The 20,656-nt window shown below is 55.7% G+C and overlaps 1 protein-coding gene across 2 annotated transcripts in view; it reads right to left on the bottom strand.

Moving 5' to 3' along the window:
• LOC143144756 (uncharacterized) overlaps positions 1–20,656 on the bottom strand; it is a 300,728-nt gene that overhangs the window by 227,701 nt on the left and 52,371 nt on the right. The window contains exon 2 of one of the 2 annotated variants that reach the window (XM_076307505.1): positions 10,956–11,043. The gene's annotated coding sequence lies outside the window, so the exon portion shown is untranslated. Of the gene's footprint in view, positions 1–10,955; positions 11,049–20,656 lie in introns of both variants that reach the window. The other variant, XM_076307504.1, reaches the window with a different exon arrangement.

Here is a 20,656-nt window from a genome sequence, read left to right as displayed (position 1 = left end):
GGAAACGGATTAACTTTCGATTCGTTTAATTCGGTGGTATATTTCGCGCGAAACGCGACTAGGAAACCCGAACGAGCGACGGAATTTGGAACCGGCTTCTATTCCCGCTCGTTTCGTTATTATCCAGCGCGCGGTTCGTGGCTGGGAAAAAAATTCGGTCGCTCGCGGAAACTGGAACGGAGCGGGTACCGTATCGCGCGCGGCTCGAGGAAGAGCGAGTCGAAAATCGCGACACCTCGAGCGCACGGTGCGATCCGTCCGCCGAAGAAGAGCTCTCGAATCGTTCTTTCGTCGCGGAGAGTCGTCGTGACTGGACCAACGGCTCGACGTGTCGGTAAAGATTACGCGAGGGAACGCGTAAACTTTGTTTCGGTTACGTAGCCGGAACGCTGTCCTCGGGGAACCGCGCGGCGGACTTTCGCAAACGTTACCGCGGCTTGGCAGCTCGATCGAAAACGTGCGCGCGGACCGGTCGGAAACTTCCCTCAGGAAGAAAAATTGCTCGTCCAGGATGAACCCGGCGGAAGAAATCCGTACGATGTTCTCCTTCGGACACCGCAGCCGGAGCAACTCGGCAAAGTTTCGAATTAACCTTAGACCCCGCGACTTCCGCTCTCCTCGACTCGATCCGCGCGAAATGAAATCGGGACGGAGAACGGCGGAGGGACCGATTAAAATTTCCTTCGTTCGTTTCGATCCTCTTCGGTCGCGATCGTGGCTCGCGCGGAAAAAATTCTCCCCTCTCGCGTTAGTCGGTTATTATCGATGCATAAAACGCGGGATTTACCGTTATTACAGCGGGCAAATATTTGAATATTTCCCGGTCGAGATGAAAACGCGAGCGCCGCGCGACGATGCCGATTGTTTGCGGACGAAGAATCGAGCGAAAGTCTCGTTGATACCGCGGGATCCGCGTAATGCCTCCGCGGGTCGCCGATCCATCGCCCGAGAACGTAATTTATGTTTCTCGGGGAGCATTACCGCTCGGAACGATACATTTTTCACCGGGAGCCTCGACGTTTTAAATCGTCGTCGAGTCGAGGGGACCGAGTCGTTTCGCGGTTTCTTCTCGCGAGGATCGTCTTCGAACGAGACGGCTCGCGTCGTCGGTATCGCGTCGCATCGGTTCCGAAAGTATCGAAAAATATCGCGGTCTCCTCGGAATATTTTACGCGAAACGAACGGCGAGCGGGCTCGATCGTTCGCTTATCGCGGAAGAAGAAAAAAGTGGCTCGGTTCCGGGGCGTTCGTCCGTAGCCTGGTACATCGCGCGCGAGGTACGCGCCGAATCTCCGGCTCGAAATATGACCGATTCAATTACGCGCGCGTCCGGTAGAGAGAAACCAGCCAGCGATGTTATCCCTCTCCGCGACGGTGATTTGTGTCCCCGTTCGTCTTTGCGGGTGTCCGAAGCCGCGCGTACTACGGCCGAGTATGCGCGTTCGCGGAATACGCGCAGACGTGCATGCACGCCGGGGCCAGAGAACCGCACATGCCCGCACATGCCCGCACATGCCCGCACAGATACAGGACGGCTAATGGAGAAATTCAGCCCGCAACGGAAACCGTTATACCCTCCCTCTCCCCGTCCTCCCCGTTCTCCCCGTTCTCCCCGGGTTTCTGCTCCTCGATCTCCGACAGCGGTCCCTCGTCTTCTCTATTTAGAGTTTATTCGATGCGGATCGAGTCTCGAGTGGAAGTCGCGCGCGGGGTTACGGGGTACCGGTGAAACCGAGCCAGGGTCAATTTGAAACTTTCTCGGCCCGCTCGAGGGGAAATCTTCGAAAGGAAGCCGTATCGAGGAGCGCGAATCGTACCCCCGGAGTCTCCCTTGGTTCGATGCCCGCCGCGGACGCGGACCGTCTTACGTATCGCTTATTGCGTTAATGCGACCGGGGACGTCGCCTTGGAAACTTTATTAACCGTCGCTCCGGGCGGTTAATCGTCCCCGCGCGCTATTATCCCGGAGACCGAGGACTCCGAATCCGCTAACGACCGTCGATAGATTCCCCGAAGCGAACGTTCGGAGAAACGTTCGCGTCCATCTCGCACGGAACCCGATGCAAATTTACCCTCGATCGTTGCGTCCTCGTACACAGGGAACGAACGACGCGCAATTACTTTGCTCGCGAACCGCCAGAACCACCTTTCGCCGAAGAATCCGATTTAATGGAAACGAACCCGTAACGTCGTTCGCGAACAACGGCCTTCTTCTTCGGAGGGAGTCGGTTCGACGATCGTAACGTCGAAAAACGCGAACGCTCCGAGTTTTTTTTTTTTTTTTTTTTGGAACACGCATCGCGATATCGGCGGTGAACCGAAACGCGTCGCGCTCGAAATTATACCTTATCGCCGGTCGACGTACGACGAATCAACGCCTCCTTTCGAGGGCACGAGTAGTCGTTGGATTTTTACGGGCGCGTCGCTCTTTCGAAATCGATCGGCAACGGCTCGAGCGAGGCTCTCCGGGTCGGAATCCATCGGGGGACCCGAGCGACGCGGAAGAATCGTCGCCATTTTCGAGAAATATTCGTTTTCGAAAACACCGGGACGAAACGGATGTTTCCCGGGATGTCCACCGATTGATAAAAGCCCTCCTCGCGGGCGTACCTCGTCCATTCTCCCGTAAAGTATCTCCCTTACGAGCGCAGGCCTGCGTTCTTATAAATTCTGCTAGACGGCACCTCGGAGCTTCGATCCTCGACCTCCGAGCTCTCCCAACCCTTCGAGGAGTCGATATTCCTCGCGAAAGACCTTTCGCGAGCGTCTTCCGCGTCCGATTTCCCGCAAATTCCGAGAATTCGATCCAAAGAGGAACTCGACCCGAAGAGGAGACGACGGGCGGTTAACTTTCTCGCGTTTCGAAACACGGTTTCCGCGAAAGTAGCACAATTTCGCGATCTTCGGTCGCACCGCGCGCGACCTTCAGTTCCGGATCGATAAGCTCGAACGCGAAGTTTTCCCTCCCGTTTTTCGACGAAGGGACGAAAATATTTTCGGAACGAAACGTTTTTCTCGCGAAAGCGCGCTCTTTCGAACGTTCGGGTGAAACGCTCTTCGTTTCAACAGGACTCGCGAACGATCGAAATTTCCGCGTGGTTCTCTCTCGAACCGTCGAAAATCCGTTCGTTGGATACACCCAACTGATTTTTTCCTTCCACGGCCGTCGAGGAACAACCGCGGGAACGCGTCGATAGGCCGGGGCGCCGTTACACGCGAACGTTCAAAGGGGAACGTTTAAACAGCTCGGTGGAAAATCTCTCGATACCTCTCGCAGTGGCCGTTTCACGCGCGAAAACGCTCGAGCCGTTCCGTGCCGTTTATTTTACAAATACGAGCCACGCGAAAAGTTCGATATTTCGGTGGTCGGCGCCGCGTAACGTTTACTTGGTCCACGGCTCGATTCGAACGCCGCGAAACACGGACGACCACCGATGGAGAAAAAAAAACCTCCAAACGGTCCGTAAAGACCGGCCCTCGATTCGAGGCCTTGAAACTCGTCGGTCGGGAAAACTCCGAGAACGCTCGGCAAAAGGCGGGGGGTAACGTTTGCTCGGTCCACGGGTCGATTCGCCGCGATACGCGAGGGAAAAAAAATTGGAAACTCGAGAAACCGTTCCCTCGATTCGAGGCCTCGAAGCGATCGAACCGCGAAAACGCACGGTGGACGGCGTCGCGCGAGTTAAAGGAATCCGAAATTCGAGAAAGCGTCGGTCGAGGAAAGAAGGGAAACGCTCGTCGAAGAACGAAAGTCCGCGGGAATCGCGTTCTAAGCGTTAGCCGCTCGTAGTAAACCGGAAGCGAAATATCGAAGAGATTCGCGCGAAGGGCGCGAGAGGGCCAGGGATTTTTGAAAGGTTCGCGTGACCAGGTTGGTCGATGGGGTGGGCGTCGAGGGAGCGTAGTCGGAAGAAGAAGGAAGGTGGCTCGCGGAGGAGGCAGAACTCGAGGTGAAAAGAGACGGAGCCGTAGCCGGAGGCCGAGAAAGAGAAAGAGGGTGGCCGGAGGAGGTTGGGGGTAGGTGGTCGAGGTTGGTTCTGGGGCCGCGGAGAGAGAGCGCGCAGGGGAAGGCTCGCGGATCGATTCAGCCGCTCGAGTCGAGTCGAGTCGAGACTATGCTTCGGGGCTCTACCTACCGTGGTGTGCGGCCCTCTCTACCTACCAGGCGTATCTTCTCTCGCCCAAACTCGCCTCTTTCTCCTGCTCGGCACCCTGTGTACTCTTAGACTACCCGCGCGATACCGCACCGAGAAACGTCTTTACGCACCACCGGAGTTACGATCGTTGGACGGACCGGGACAACGAAGAGGCGCCGCGACGATTTTCGAATTTCGAGCTTCGTCTTCCTAGCGCGAACTCTGGTTTCGAAGTATGGTCGTCGTTCTAGCGTCGAAGGACGCGATATCGCCCACTCGTAGCGGATTTTTCCCTTCGGTGGAAACGCGCTACGAAAAGGGTCGATCGTCGGGGCAGCGAGCACGGTGGGTGTTCTCGGCGAAAACCGGGAACGATCGATCGAGGAGTCGAAGACGTTCGATTCTTGCCGCGGAGAGACGAAAGATTCGCGTCTGGTAGCGAGAGGATTTTCGGAGGTTCGCGGTCGGTAGGTCCGACCAACGGGGACCGAACCCCGTTTCCAGTTTCGCGTTATTACGTTCTTTCGCCGCATTACCATTTCCATTATCGTCGTCGCGATATTTTACGAATTTCCCTCGGTTCTCGGCCGCGAACGGATATCCAGAGCCTCGAAATTCGACGACCGAAATTCGACGACCGATATTCGATGCTTCTTACCGCAACGTTCCCCGGACGCTAAATTTATTCCGTTCGCGGACGGACGAGGGAAATTATCATTTTCTACGAGCGTTTAGAGATTAATCGTGCACACGCGCGCACACCGCGCAGAAATAACCTCCAGAATCGCGACGATTCCCCTCCGAGCCCGTACGACCCGAGTCGATATCGATTCGTACTTTCCGCACACGCTCGATACTTAATTCGATGAACTCTCTCGTTTCGATTTCACGGCATGTATTAGCCGATTCGAGTTCGTCGAGAGAAATCAAAGGACGAACCGAACATCGATCCGATACGTGGCCGAACGAACGCGAGAGGGACATAAAAAATCCTATTCTTCGGCTCCGATTGGATTTAATTCGAGTTCCATCGGACACGGATCGGTCGCGTTTAACCGTTTAAATCGGATGGGCTCGGCCAACACCGTCCTCGTTGCGTCGTTCGCGATCTTACGCCGCTTCCGGTCCGCGGAATCGATCGGAAAAACTCGTCGGTGGAAGTTTGCCCCTGTGTTCGAATCCGCGAACGTTTTCGCTCGGAGAGAGAGCGGGGAGAGTCGCGACCCTGAACGCTCATTCGCGGAGAGGGTAGAGGAGAGGAGAGGAGCGGAGGTTCGGCGCGACGAGAAAAAAGAACAAAGACAGGGGCAGGGCAGGAGGGAGAGGCGGTAAAAAATCTCGCTCTTCGGCTTTTATGGAGCTTAATTCGACGCCATTAAGTTTTAATTGGCCGCGTTTAATCGATCCGCCGTTTTAATGCCTCCTGTAACCGTTCCGAAATATATACTGCACCGCGGCAAACCATAAACCCATATATCGTATGAATAACAATCGCCGGAGTCTCGATTTCACCGGTTTCAATTTGTATTCGCGTAAAAGCGATATCGGACTGTATCGACGTCCGGCGAGGTTTCCGTCGCTTCGCGATTTTTGGTTCGAGGCCGTCCTCGAAATCGAAACGCGCGGAAAACTGCTCGAATATACGGGCGCGCGTGTGCTCGTTTTTCATAATATTAAGGACCGCCGACAACGGTTCGGGAATTGAAATTTTTTCCCATCGCGTTCGACCTCGATGCGTTCTTCCGTTCGACGCTCGGAACTCGCGTTTTCGATTCTACGGTGCAACGAGAGAGAGAGAGAGAAAGAGAGGAGAGCATCCGGCCGCGTCTATCGCGGTGGCTTCGATCGTGAAAGAAATACGAACGAGACTCGAGGAACGCGTCGGGGTTGGCTCGATCGTTTCCAGTCGGAAAGATGTAAAAAATCTACCGAGGATTCGGAGACCGCGTACGACGCGAATCTTTTCCACGTAGCTGGGAAAATTGAGAGACGGTGTTTCCAAATTAAGGACAAGGCGACGCTGCTTCGGGTTACGAACCGAGTCCGCGAACTCCGGACGAGGACAACGGTGGTTGAAAATTCGCGGGGATGCGAGTAATCGTCCAATCTTGGAACGCGGTGTAGCGATAACCGGTTTAATATTCTCGTTTCTCCGTGTACGCGAGTAAGAACGAACACTGCGCGAGTTCTCGGTCTCTTCGGTTCGGGACGCTTGAATTTTCTTTCGCGTTCCGTTTCACTTTCCCGAGGAACTCCGTTCGAAATGTCGCTCCAAAAATCGTTCCAACGATTCGAAAATCGATCGCGGTCCTCGAAATTTCACCCGCCACCGCCAACTCGAAGTTCCATTTTCTCTTCCGCACCGAAGGGGGAGGTTAATTCGGTCCGGACGATTCGAATCGCGCGACGGAATCCGAGGAACCGATTCGCGAAACTCCGAGAATCGACTCGAATTCGCAGCGGGCACGGATGGAGCGTAAACGCGAACAACGGAGGCGAGAGAGGACCGCGGAGAGGATTTCTAACGCGAGGAGAACAACGGAGCGAGGCGACGGGAGGAAGAGAAACGAGGCCGTGGGATAAAGAGATAAGAGGGAGAGAGTCGGACGGAGCCACGATCTCTCGGCTCCGTGAGCGGTGGTTCTGTCTTTGCGTGTGTTAAACGGTGGCTCCGCGGTGCATCCGCATTGCTCGCGCGCTGCAGGGCCTCTTCGTGCCTCGCGTCCCAGCCACGACGCGCGACTGTGTGTTCGCGGTACATGCCGTTTGTCACCGTTCGAGACGCTGACACCGAATGCCGCGCGAGCCGAAGCCTCTGCGCCAGGATTCTCCGGCGGCTACCGCACCGGGGAAACAACGTCCACGGGACGCAACGCGACGCGACGCGACGCGACGCGACGCGGCGCCCGGAAGGACTCCGCGAGACGAGCCTCGAAACTTTGATCAACGAGTCGATCGAGATTTCAGTCGAAACGAGATCAAAGTTGATCGCTGTTGAACGATGTTAAACGCATCTCGATTCAGGAAGAAACCTCGTCGCGATAATGGCTCTGCTCGAACAATAATAAAGTCGGTTCGGATCGATGCAATGCGATTCGAAAATACTCGCGTACTTTTTCTTTTATTATCGCGTAGGCAGGGATCGTTTGGTCGCGGTAGACCGAAAACGTCCAGCGAGCGGAAAATCGCGTATAAATTTCCTTAACGAGTTTCGAAAGGGAACCGGTGACCCGGATAAAGTATCTCTGGCACGAGGAACGCGATTAACCGAGCTGCGCGTACGATCCACGGTTCTCCGCGGTTGTTTCCATCGGTGGTCGCGGTACGCGAGGCGAGACAAAAGACGGGAAATCTCCCGGGTGTCCTGCGCGGAGCGTCGAGTTTAAAAAGTTGGAAACTCGGGGCCACTCGATAGGGCTATTAAAAACTTTCGACGCGAACGTCGAATAGGTCGGAATTCCGCGCCGCTCGGGCGTAAACGGACTCGGAGGCGCGGGAATCGAGCCGCGCGCGACTACCTTCTGGAAATCTATTCGCGGAAGGATCGTTCCGGGCTCGAAAACGATCGCCGTCGGTGTCGGTCGAGTTTACGGAACGAGCTGGAAAAAATTACGCCTCTCGACGGTGGTCCGAAAATCGGTAGCCGGAACAAAAGCTACTCGGATGCCCGGCGGCGGGTACTCGGTGCCGAGGTAAACTATTTAAAAACAGTAGCAGTTGGTACTTTGTCCCGAGGATACGGTCGAAAGCGCGACGAGACAAAGGGTGTATCGTTGATCCAATAGAGTCCTTCTGGTCGGCAATCTGCGCGACTACGCGGTATCTTGCGAAATCAACGAGATTATCCTTTAACGGGACCCAGGGGTCGACCATCTGTTCGGCGGCCTGGTCCGCGAGCGAGTCGCTCGATCCGTCGCTCGATCGCCGCTAGCTTTGCAACGTTGCGGATTATTAGCGGCACGCGAAACCGATAATATCGTTATCGCGATAATTATCGTTCCGATCGGCGAAGTGATTCGCTCCGCGAGCAAAAATTCTCTCCCGCCGCGTTCGAAGTAATTTCAGCCGCAGAACCGTACGTAGTTTCGATAATTAAAATTTCCCATGCGCCGTTTGACCGATCGCTCGTGATAATCGAATTTCTGCGCGCGGCACGATTTGCATCGGTCCCCCGCTCGTTGATATTCCGATCGGACGCCCGTCGAACGACGTTGCTTCTAATAATGCGCCACCGTGAAAAATCTAGTTACGAGGAATAACGCGGACGCCCGGAATCGTTGATGCTTTCCACCGACTCGGAGGACCTTCGTCCCGCGGTGCGAATCTTTCGGGATTTATCGCTACTCGCGAGCACCGTTGGATCCACGCGAGAACGAACACGAACGATCGCCAACGGGCCCAACGCAACGGCCCGCTTGAAATTTCGTAAATAATTAAAATTATTCGCGTTCGTTATCGCGCTCGGCCCTTACTCCCTGTTCGCTAGCTACCGACCATTTAGAGATTTTATTTCTTTTTCTCTCGTCACGGAGGAGAGGTCCAACGATATCTCGCTGCGTAGCGAGCGAACAGCGATTTGCGTTCGGATACTTCTTCGACGACCTTCTCGAATTCAAGAGAAGAGCCAATCGTTTCGATTCGACTTCCTGCGGACAAGAATGAAGCACGCGCGTCGAAGATCCCGGCTCCTCGGACATTATTACCCGCGAGCTTCTCGAACAAGTGTGCGCCCTACGTCCTGAATTTTGAACGTGACTTGGCTCGATGATAATTTTCCGGACCGATTTCCAGGAATCTTGGAACAACGGCAATCGTTGGAAGATCCATTCTCCGAGGAATTCGAACCGCTCGTCTCGCGATACCTCTCGAGGATACGTTTCTCCGGCCGTAAGTAACAATCGGTGCGCGACAGAGACACTTTCGGAACGCGTCGCTCGATCCTATCGCGCTCGCGAAATTAATCCACGCATCCATCCGTCCGATGGCCCAAATGTCAACGGAGATCGCAGTAAAACACACGTGACATTCGGAGTGCACACACGCGGACAGGACATACGATAGAACGCATATACCGCGCAGCCAGGGCCGAATCCACCGTGAAACTAACCAAGGCTGCGAACTCTCGGTTCCCTGGAGTACCTTGTTCCTCGATTTTGGGATACGACTGGCCTACCTAGCGGGAGCACGGAAGAAAATTCATGTTCGTTTTGGAAAAAACCGTGCCGAGAGAAATGGAATATTTATATTCCACCGTGTGGAATATTCTTACCGTGAATTTTTATTCGAAAGTACACGTAAATCTTCTCTATTCGGTGCCCTTTTTACGGCTCGCGAAATTTTGAAAAAGAAGAGGAGATCGAGCGATTCGCTTCGGGGCCCCGACGAGTCAACGTCCGGGAGTGCGCGCGGACGTTAGGTCGGCGCCAAATATTTTGGCCGCTCGATCGAGACGACGTCGTTTAGCTGCCCTCTTTTTGGCGCGTGCTCCGCTTCGTTGCTTCTTCCGACGAAGAACAAGGGGCAAACGCAAGAGTACGAAGAGGTCGCGCGGAACTGTACTCGTTTGAACGAGACGTCCGTGGCAAATCGGTTCTCCGAAGCTCGACGATGTCCTCTACCTCGATGCTTTCGATCTCTTTCGGGCGCGTTTGTTCATCGTTATTCTATTAACGTCCCGTGGCTGGTTTTCTCTCGGAAGGACAATATCCGCGCGCATCCGTCGCAGTTACGGTGCAACGGGAGCTGCGCGAGGACCGGGGAACACGTCCGTCATATGCAATAACGTTAAGATAACGCGAGCTTTACGGTGGCACGTATCTCCTGATCGCGACGCGCGCTTCGCGAACCTGCATCGTGATTTCCGCGATAACGCGACACCGTGTCCGCGCACGGCGTCCCCCGTCGTCCCGGCGACGACCGGCGTCGTTACACCGGCGACGGGCTATTTTTTCCCAAAATTCGGCTAGACGATAACCGGATTGCGAACCGGTCTCGAAACCGCGAAAGCTCGGAAAATTGTCGATCGGACTCGGATTCCGAAAAGAAATCTCTCGTAAATCGCGTCAACGATGCTTCGACACCTTGCGATCGCGTGTCGGCAAATGGCCGGCCGAGTTTTATCATCGTCGCGGCCGCGTGTTCGAATCCGTTGTCCCGAGCGATAAGACACGTAGAGTCGCAGCGCGATAAACCCACACCGATACTACCTTTCCCTCGAAAGAAACTCGAACCTTTTCGCTGTAACGCGCGTCTCTCTTTGGCACGAGTTCTCGCAAACTCTCGAGCTTTTTGTCGTTCGTCGAGACGACGAAAGAAGAAGCGAAGATCGTGCCGTACGCTCCGATCGAGAAGTCGAAGATGCGAGACCGAGATACGCGTTCGAACCGAGCCGCGAGAGGCGACTGCTCGGAGAAATATCGCACGATGCGCGTGTCGCGGGACTAGAAATTTATCGACGCGATCGCGTATTGTTCCGGAAGCGCGAACACTCGAAGACTGTGTCGTCGTGCCACGATCCAAGGTTTGTGCGTACAAAAACAAAGTGGCCGATGTCCTAGCGCCATCGGTCGGTCGACGACGACGACCACTGTAATGAAGATCATCGTACTCGTATCGTCTTCGAACCGAAAACGAGACCGGGTCGTTTAGACGGCGACACCGTCTTCGAGTTCACCGGCGAGAGAATCGCTCCGTAGATGTCGCGTCCGTACGCGATTCGCCCGTGGCGAACGATTTCTTCCGAGAGAGAGAGTGTCTCCCCTCCTGGAATCATCGTATAAGAAACGTTTCGTTTCGAAGATACGAAGCAACATGGCGTACCTGTCTCACGATGCGCCGATTTGCACAGCGGCGATCTCTGCGCTTTCGTGTCCGTTTCGTGTCCGTCGCGTGTCCCCGGTAGCCGCAACTACACTGAAACAAAAACATCACAGAGCCCGCGTGAAAAGAAAGAAAATACGGTATTTCGGTCCGGCGGACCGGAAGCGTTCGCGTGGTGGGCAATAACGGAACGCTGAAAAGCGAGCGATCCGGCGACGTTGTACGTGCGCGCGTCTCTGCTCGACGAAGTTAATAAATGTTAACGCGGCGCAACAGTTTTGAATGGGCCTGAACGCTCTTTTATGTTACTGCGGCTTTGTGCGGGGTGTCGTTTTGTCGCGCGGTCTCGCATTCACCGCGGTAACAAGCCATAAGCAGTCGACTCAACTAGCCCTATTGAGATACTTGAAAAGTAATCTAGCAGGGATTGACCCTGTTGCTCGGTTGCTATTCGTAAGCGGGTTTTTCAATGGTCCGTCCACGCGTTCCTACGGCGGGCGACGAGAACTCTTTCGTGGGAACCGGCTCGATGCGGTTCGGTTTTCTTCGCGGTCGTTCGAACAAAGGGACGCGATACGCGATCGAAACGGATATACCCGGAACGGAGCGGAACGGCGACCTAATCTCGCGGTTAGGACGGTAGGATCGACGCGGAAATCTCCGCTCGTGAATAAATAAAGCCACTGCGAGTACAAAGAGAACAAAGACCGCCGAGGGGAGCGATCCTCGCCAACCTCCGTTACGAGACGACATCGGAGGAGGAAGACTCGTCGCGAAATCGGAGCACGAGAACCGGTGACGTCGATTTTAACAACGGTCCTCCGAATCGAGTCTTCGTCCCGAGTCTCGACCACCGACCGGTAAATCGCGTGCTCCGTAACGCAACGTCGATCTTCGACCGACGCAACGTCCGATCGATTCGACCCCCGGACGATGAACGCGCAAAACCGTTCGTAAATTGGCCCGATTTACGCACGATTCACCGCTCGACGAATACTTTGGCGATCGACTCTTCGCGCCCTTCGAACTCCGCGTCGTCTTGGCACCGTGCCCTCCTCGGAAACGTCTCGAACCTCGCCCCGTCCTGTTCCCCCTAATTCCTACCGTCAAAGTCCTCGAAAGCCCGTTGCATTTGTCTCGACGTCGATTTCGAGTTACGAAGAATCGAGGGTTCGTTCGAGCGGATCACGGTCGTTCCGTCAACCTCGAACCTCGGATCGTCGTGTTTGCAACCGCAAAATTAACGTTTCACGGTCGTGAAACGTTGTTTACCGCGCGATGTCGTCGAAAAATCGCAAGAACAAAGGCCGTCGCGACGCTCCGACATATACGCAACGAGCGCGTACGAGGCGCGAGAAAAAGGTAACCGCGTTCGATTGCAACGATTACAATGCCGCGCTCGAGTACGCGCGTAACCATGAATAATGCAAAAGACAAAGACGGCGTTGATGCACGATCGGTCGAGTAGCGCGCTAAACGGAATGCGAACGAGGAACGGAGCAGGAAGCGTGCAACAATGGCGGACCGGCGGACACGCGGTTGCGAGTACTCCGATTCGACGCCCGGTTTGATTCAGGACACAATCCGGTGTACTCGAGCTCCTCGAGCGAACGTAACCTTTTCGCAGCTTCGAGGAAACGGTCGAGTTTACTCGTCCCCGATCGAAACTGTTCCAAAAGCGCGCGATCGCGTCGCGTTAACCCCGTTGTCTCGCTCGCGTCCTCTCCGCGGGTACCGCGCGAGTTGCGAGAGAGTCGATCGATATAGACGATTCGACGAGGAACGATTCGAAAGCTCTCGAGGCCGGCCTCGATTTCCCCGAGAGAACGTCGCCGCTTTCGACGATCGAAAATCGGGAACTCGAGTTATCGATAACCCGCGCGGAGCATCGGACGAGCGGGGACGTCTCTGGAGCGTCCTGCGCGGAGCGTCTAGTTTCCAAAGTTGCGAAATCGTCTCGACGCGCGGGTAGAGAATTGGTCCTCGACGGGATCGAAGTCGACGTCTCGTTTTCGATCCCGATCCGGAATCCTCGCGAGAAATTTCATCGATACCGCGGCACCGTGTTCCGAATTTAAAATCGGAAACGTTCCCGCGCGGGTTAACCGCTCGCTACGAGGGGAAAAGCGATCGTTCGCGCGACTGTGTCCCGATCGGAAGCCAAAACGCCGCGCGGATACCGACACCGCGCGAGATCCTCGAAACCGAGTTCACCGAGCCGAAAGGGTACAAAATCCGAGCCCCAAACCCTCCGTGAATCCATTCTTCGCGGAACCGTCGTCTTGCCGTTTCTCCGACCGAACTAGCACCGGATTCGCCAGAGATACGTTTAACGCGCCCCCTAATGGCTCGTTACCATCAATGCCGGCCGCAATCCGTATCGGGGACCGAGTTGCTCGTCGCGTTTCCCTCGTTGCGCCATCGGTAATGCGTTCCCTCGTTCCAACGAGACCTCGACCTCCGCGGCTCGATAAGGACGACGCTCCGGAGACAGAATCGGAAGCCTAATAGCGCGTACGAACAATGGACGCGCCTAGTCATCGCCTCGACTATTGCGGAAAGTAAATTGCCACTGCGAACGGCGTCTGTGTCGATCGAGAGATCCCGGAGAGGGTCGTAGGTTCCGCTGTCGCATCGATTCTCGCTCGAAATTATTTTCCAAGATCACGAACGAGGAAACACTACCATCGATGATAGTTTCGATGATCTCGGATCGGGCTGGTCGGAGTTTGAGCAGCCCGAAATACCGTTTGCTCGTTTATTTTCGCGAAGCTCCCTCCGCGTCGAAGAACTCGTTTCGACGAAGATTCGAGGGATCTCCGGGAACGTTAAATTTTCAAGCTTCGGAAAATTTGGCGAGCGTCGCTCGAGACGTATTTTCGGGGTGTCGCCTCCCGAGGACTCGAGCGGACTGTATTTTCCGCTAATTCGAGCATCGGGGCCACCGGCTCTTCGTCGAGGAAAGTACAACCGGTTGACTCTCTTTAAACCCCGCAAAGAACGTTCGCCGCGAAAGCTTCTTAGAAGACTCTCGGAATAATATTCTCACCTCGTTTAACGAGAAACCAACAGACGGGGAACTGGCGCAGCAATCCGGTTAATTCCTCGTTTCGCTGACTCGAACTGCGCAACCTGGCCGAACGCGTTGCGAATCCTCGAAACGAGCACCGTCTTCGGTTCAAAGGGAGAGGAGAGCGGGCCGAGGAGGTTCCTCGAACGTACGAACGGAACCGTTCTCGCGGCTGAAACCGAAGACGATTTCGTTTCCTTCGAGAGGGAGCGTCGGGGGTTCGGTTCGCTCTAACGACGAAAACCGGTCGGCTATTGTCTCGAAAAACGAAACGGCGCGGAGAGGCCGGGAGTAAAACAAACCGGGCGCGCCGGCGCTGCCAGCGAAGGGCGAAGCGCACCCCTGGTGACAGCAATAATAATCGTCGCGTGGCGAAAGGGGTGCCGCGTGCTCGGCCGTGTTTCGACGACCAGGCTGCCGTTATTAATAGAGAACGAAACAATTTCGTAACGCGGCCCGGGCTTATTATAATCCCGTCTTTGTACACTATACGCGGATTCTCTCGCTCCGTTGCTAACCCTTTCCCTCTTGCGCTCTCCCTATTCTCTACCCTCGCGACACCAAGGATTATCGTGCGCTCTTCCGAGGTCACCGAATCGCGTCCCCTCCCCGTTCGAGCGGACCACGGACCACCGGCTCCCTTTTTTCGGCTCGACGAGCCAACGGGAATGCTCGTTTCGCGGATCCACCGATCTCGTTTCGAAAATTTCGCGATCTCGAAAGTTCGTCCGGTGTACGTACGACGCGCGATTCGATCGATCGGTTCGCGTTTCGGCGCGCCGGTCTACTTCGCACCGAAACCAGACCGGTGGCCCGAGCGGTTAATCGAATCGTTTAATTATTAATCGTCTATTACCCGAGGCCGAACCTAGCTCCGAGTATTCAAAAACGAAGCAGCTGATTGGTGCTGTATAATTAACGATCTAATTAAACCGAGGATTATAGCGCGCCATCTACACCGATTATTTTAGTTTATCGCGTACGAAAACGTCGGAATCGCTGGAATTCGCAGCTATCGTCGCGTCGATGCTCCCGTTTCCGAAAACACTCGCCACGCGATTACCACGTTTCGCGTTAGAACGCGACGCCCGCTTCGTCGCGGGACGACGGTGGATTTCGACTCGGCGCCGAGACGGTTGTAACACCGACGAGCCTCGCGTTCGACGATGGTATCGACGCGGGCGCGAATTAAGCGGCGATCGTATCGCGAACGAGGAGCTCGAGCGCGTCAACGGCGAGGAAACGAAGACGTTGATCGAAACGAGGCGGTCGGTGGTTGAAAATTGGTCGAAAATTGGTTAAAAATCGAGCGGTTCGAGGGGCGGTAAATTCGTCGTCGTTGGGTACCGTCAAAGGCACTCGGATTTTCGCGATACTTGTCGCTTATCTTTGTCCGCTCGATGGCAGGGAGGACGTATCGGCTGGCAATCCATTAGCGTAGATCCCGTGCGTGACCACGGACGAGATCGTGTGGTCGGGCCAGGAATCATGGCTCGATCCAGAATCCTGAACGTTCTGGTTTCGGTCGCGGCCAGTCGTTTCCCCCGCCATCGGCTCTCCGTTCAAATATTTAAGGCGCGGAAGTACGGTGTTGCGTATCGCAAAAATCGAGGCGTACGTCGACGCGGCGATTCCGCGATACCCACGATAACGTTTCGCTCGAACGCAGCCCGAAAAATCCGATAACGCCCACCGACGGTTTAAAATCTCCCCGGCCGCGAGAGAAAATCCGTCCTTTGAAACGCGCGATTCTAGCCGCCCAAGACGTCGATACGCGCTCGCATCGGCCGTTCCGCGTTCCGCGCGACGAGAAACCGATCCTCGATCTTCGGAATCGGTTCCGCTCCAAATATTTTCAGACGAATCCGTATTTTCTGGCCGAACGCGCTCGCTTCCGCGCCTTTGCGGGACGAAGAGATTCGAGGTGGACGCAAATCGGTCCGCGTTTCGCTTCCGAAAGTCTGCTCGGCGTTACAGTCGTCGCGCCTACGGCAGGTAATTAACGCCGAGGACGTAATTGCGTCGGATAATTAGATACACGATATATCGTACAACAACGGGTAATTGTCGGTCCATCGAACGATGGTTGCCTCTCGCCCGGATTAGGTCGCGAGCCAGCTTTCGCGACGCGATCGTGCTCGTTAACGATCGTGATTTCTTTTTTCGCGATTTCAGCGTTCTCGCGAACGCGAGGCTCTACGCCTCTGGAAAGACACCGACACGTTGCGCGACGCGTTCCGTGTCCAGCGTAAAATTCTACTCGGTCGGGTCATCGTGTAAAATTCGTCCGTACGGGGGCGAGAACGAACGCGCAACCATTCCGTAGAGAACATTCATCGTCCGTCACCGCATCGCCGTAGCGGGAGGTTTCACCGAGCTCCAGGAATTTTCCTAGACAGACTCAAAGCCATCGAGCTCGAATGCCCGACTCCTCTTCTCCGGCGAGAGCTTCGTACCCGACGGGCTTCCATGGATTTGCCCGAGAATGTTTACCTAGTAGACCGAAGTCGAAGGGAGACGAAGGATTAGAGACGGGTAGCAAGGTGTCGGTCGGTTAACCCGAGAAGTCGGTGTGAAACTCGATGTCGGCGAGGAGAGGACGAGCGTTCGAGTCGGCGTGCGCGCGAGACCTCACCGATACTAAATTACGCGATATTATGATAACGGAGAAGTTCCCTCGTCTCGGGGTTAGGATACGAGAGAGCGTCTGAATGCCGTACGGCGAAGTCGAACGCTTTGATGTAATTAACGAGGGGGAACGCCGATAAGGCCGTATCCGGCCGCGAGCCCTTTCGTTGCGACGAAAGCTCGGGATCGATCGCGCGCTCGTAACCGTCGTGCCGACGCGTTTCTTCGCGCCGAATTTCGCTCGCGAACGATCGAACCGACGCTACGCGACCCGTCTGCGTCCCTCGCCGTACCTTATCGGATTCTCGACGATTCGATTCGGAATGTCGGTTAACTGAGTTTACCCGGTGTAGCAAAGGCAACGACTCGAGCGTCGCTCCCGAGACGGGACCGAGAACGAGGACGGTGACCGCGAGGAATCGACGCGAAACTCGCACTCGGACGTTTCCTCGCGTTCAAGATCCGTCGACGTCCGTGCAGCGATCGCGTTCGGAAGCTCGCAAAACGTCTCGAAGACGCCTCGCACCGTGTCGCGCGCTTCGAGAGGAACTCGATCGAGAAACGAAAAATTTCGACGCAACGGACGGACGCTACGCGATTTCGATGGAAGACGTCGTCTTCCCGCCCGATGCAGCGAGCGAGCGCGCGACCTCTCTCCCTCGAGACTCGAGCCTCCGTCGTCCCCGATTTTAATTCATTCGAGAGAAGAACGTTCCAACGAGACCGTGGCGTCGCTCGCTATCCATTTTCGACTCCGGCGGCGACTTTCTCCCTGTTTAGCATTTTCGAAAAGGGAGGGTCTCGCGATCGCGTTTTACAATTACAGACTTCGTCGGGCCGGGCTCCCTTCCTGCGCGCGAATGCCCACGAATTCGCAGACGTCGCTCGTGACCCGGCACTCAAGGTCTAACTACCGCCTCGTCGGATGCATTCGAGTGCGCGACAGTGAATCGCATTCAGATATAATTACCGATGCTTCAGCGAGCATCGCGCGCCATTAGTTACAGATGCCGGGGCGAGCAATAAATTACCATGATAAACACCCTGACCGATTCATCGTACTTGTTCAGCGCTAGCAGGTGTATTAACCTTAATTTACACGGAGCGATAATAATCTTCTTGAGCCGTTTCGAGTCGTATTTTAATTAAAACCCGAGCCGTAAAAGAGGAGCATCGAAGTACCGTAAACACGGAGTTTAATTCTTCGACGCGGCGCGGTGCGCCGTGCTTCGCCGCGGACTCTTCTTCGACGACGAGGATTTACCCGATCGTCTGTACGTTTCCGCTCGCTCTTTTATCCGTCGGTTAACGGCGTTCGTTCGCGAAATTCGATTCGGGTAACGAGCGACGAGGCGACGAACAACTCTTCGCCGAAAGTTTGTTTCGAGTCGAGTTCGAGATAAATTTACGGGAGCGATGTTAGCGGCGTGGCGGTGTTCTTCCGAGTCGGTCGACGATTTATCGCGTTGTTCGTTGCGTTCGGTAACGCGTATTCGTTTTCTCCGGAGTTGGAAATCGCTTTAGGAGGAAATTGTCGGGTAAGTCGTCGCTCGGAGGGTGGTCCGCGGTCGGTAGGGTTCGGTGGGAGAAATCGGTGCGAGAGCATGGTCGGCTTACGGGGGTGTTTCAGCGGGCAGGTGCGGAACCCGTGAAGGGTGCAGAGGCTCGCGGTCCGTTGGACGGTCTACGCCGAATCCCACGGGATAAAACCACCTCGTAGTCCGCGGCCACCGGATCCTCCTTCCTCCGGAGTATCCTCTTGGTTCCGCTGGACCGCTGCCCTCCCCGGCCTTCGACCCCGTTCCGAGCTCCTCCCCGTCCTCCGGTTCGGCCAGACACCCCTGCATCCGCGAACAAACGCCCCGGGGCCCGGGCTTCTTGAATATTTTATTTACTCCCTCGATGCCGTGCCACGCCGCGTCTTCTTCCGGGCTTCTTTTTGCTCCACCGGGGTCCCCCTCGCCGCGACCTCGTTCGTCTTTTTCTACGGTGTCCCTCCGAACGGTCGTGCCGTGCCGTGCCGTGCCGTGCCGTGCCGTTCCGTGTCGTGCCGTTCCGTTCGATTCCGTTTTCCTTGGCGGACGAGTAGCCGGCTCCTCGGCTCCCGGTTCGATCCGATTCCTCTCCCCAGCGATCGTTTTTACCATCGGTTCGTTACCGATGCGTTTCCACGGTCCCCCGGCCGGTTTTCTCGGACCTTTCCTCCCTCCGGAATTCCACCGGCGCGTTTTATCCCGACGGTTTAGCGGATCACGAGGTGGCTTTGTTTTACGGTCCGAAGGGAAATTTATTATTCGTTCCCTTCTGGACACGGGATTTTTCCCCCCCTCTCCGGTTCTCGGTCTCGTCGTCTCCGGAGGCATCGACGGGCCTCGCTCCTTATCGATTCTCTTTCCGCGTCCGACTTCCTCTCTCGCTTCGTTCTCGAGGTTGCCGTTCCTCCGTGGTCCCCACCCTCCGGCTCTTTTTGCCCTTAATCGCTCGAATTTATCTTGGTTAGAACGTCTCTGGAACGCCGCCCCTTCTCCGCTTCTGCCCCTCGACTCAGCCCGGTCCCACGCGAACACCGACTCGGTGGTACACCCGCGCGCGCGTCTTCTCGCGCGAGGAACGCCCGGCACCGAGCGCGCGCCCTCTCTAACGATCCGACTTCTCCCGGAAACAGACGCGGTAACGTTTTTCCTTTACGCCCGCGACGCGTCCGTCGATTCGTTCGATCGCTCGATCCTCGTCGAGGCGCGTCGCGCGATTTCGTTCGCGAATTTACCACCGAGGAGTCGATCCGAGATTCAGTAATCGTCCTCGGAATTACGGACAGCTCGGCGAATTCGCGGAGACGACGAAACTCTCGAAATTTCTACGAAAGTTACGAGAACGCGGTTTCGCGATATCCCTTCGCCGAAACGACGAAGACCGTGAGGGACCTCGAGAAGGGATCGAAACGATGGAATCGAGGAACCGATCGTTCTCGAGCAGGTTTCGCGCGAACCCAACGGAGACGAGTCGAAATTCGTAATCCGGTCGAACGAGCCGTTAAAATTGTCTCGAGGACCATCGCGAGCGCTTCGGAAGATCTCGAGAGTCTCGAGCGGGTACGGAAGGCTTCCGCGCGTTAGATTTCGAGCTCGCGGTTTCAATTCGTGCAACGATGGAGCAAAACTATCGACGTCCGACGGCCAAGGTCCCTCGGCGATGTCCCCGGTGGACCGATTCGTCACCGCTCGAGGCCGCTGTTTCGAATTACGGGCTTCCGGTGGCAGGAATAATTCAAGCGTCGTCGTTCCTATTCCCGTTGCTTGATTATTTACTCGGTATCCGGAAGCGCGAATAATCAAATACGCGGGGAGCCGGGCGGACGCGCTGCCGCGAAATAAATTCCCCGAGATCGTAGATCGCCTTTCGTCGAACGACGTAACTTCGTTACGGACGAGAGGATTCGCGGGTACGGAACAGGATTACGCTGGTTCGATCCTCTTCGGCCGCGTCGCGGACTTCTTCGTTAATTTTGCACCGAGGGTTCCGCGTGCGCGCGCGCGCGCGCGACGCCGACGTCCCGCGTGGCGCCTACGCGCCGGAAGCGCGACACGGTGTGCGTTGTTCCGGACCTAATCCGCGACGGGTACGCCCGGCGATTTCGTAGGGAATTAATCGATCGGGAGGGCCAGGCAAATTCGTGCCCAGGTATTAAAGGATTTCCCCACGGTTCCTGATAATTCGATTGTACTCCCGCGTATACACAAGGCTAACTCGCTGCAGTACCGACGGACGAAACGAATCGAATCCATGGTAAATTCCTGGTTACACGGGCGAGAAAAATGAACCCCGTCCCCAGGAGTTTCGTTGAGTCGCCGAGCGTAGTTTCCGCTCGTCGAGCGATGTTTCGAGCGGGCTCGACGTCGCGATTTCTTTCCGTTAGGAAAAATACTTTTACGTCGACCGGTGAAATGATCGAAGCCATCGATTCGGTGGAGTGCCTCCTGTGGTCTCGTTCGCTTAACGGTGT

This window comes from Ptiloglossa arizonensis, chromosome 3 (genome assembly GCF_051014685.1).
Source record: "Ptiloglossa arizonensis isolate GNS036 chromosome 3, iyPtiAriz1_principal, whole genome shotgun sequence".
NCBI classification, from domain to species: Eukaryota; Metazoa; Arthropoda; class Insecta; order Hymenoptera; family Colletidae; genus Ptiloglossa; species Ptiloglossa arizonensis.
This window is presented reverse-complemented; position numbering and strand designations above follow the sequence as displayed.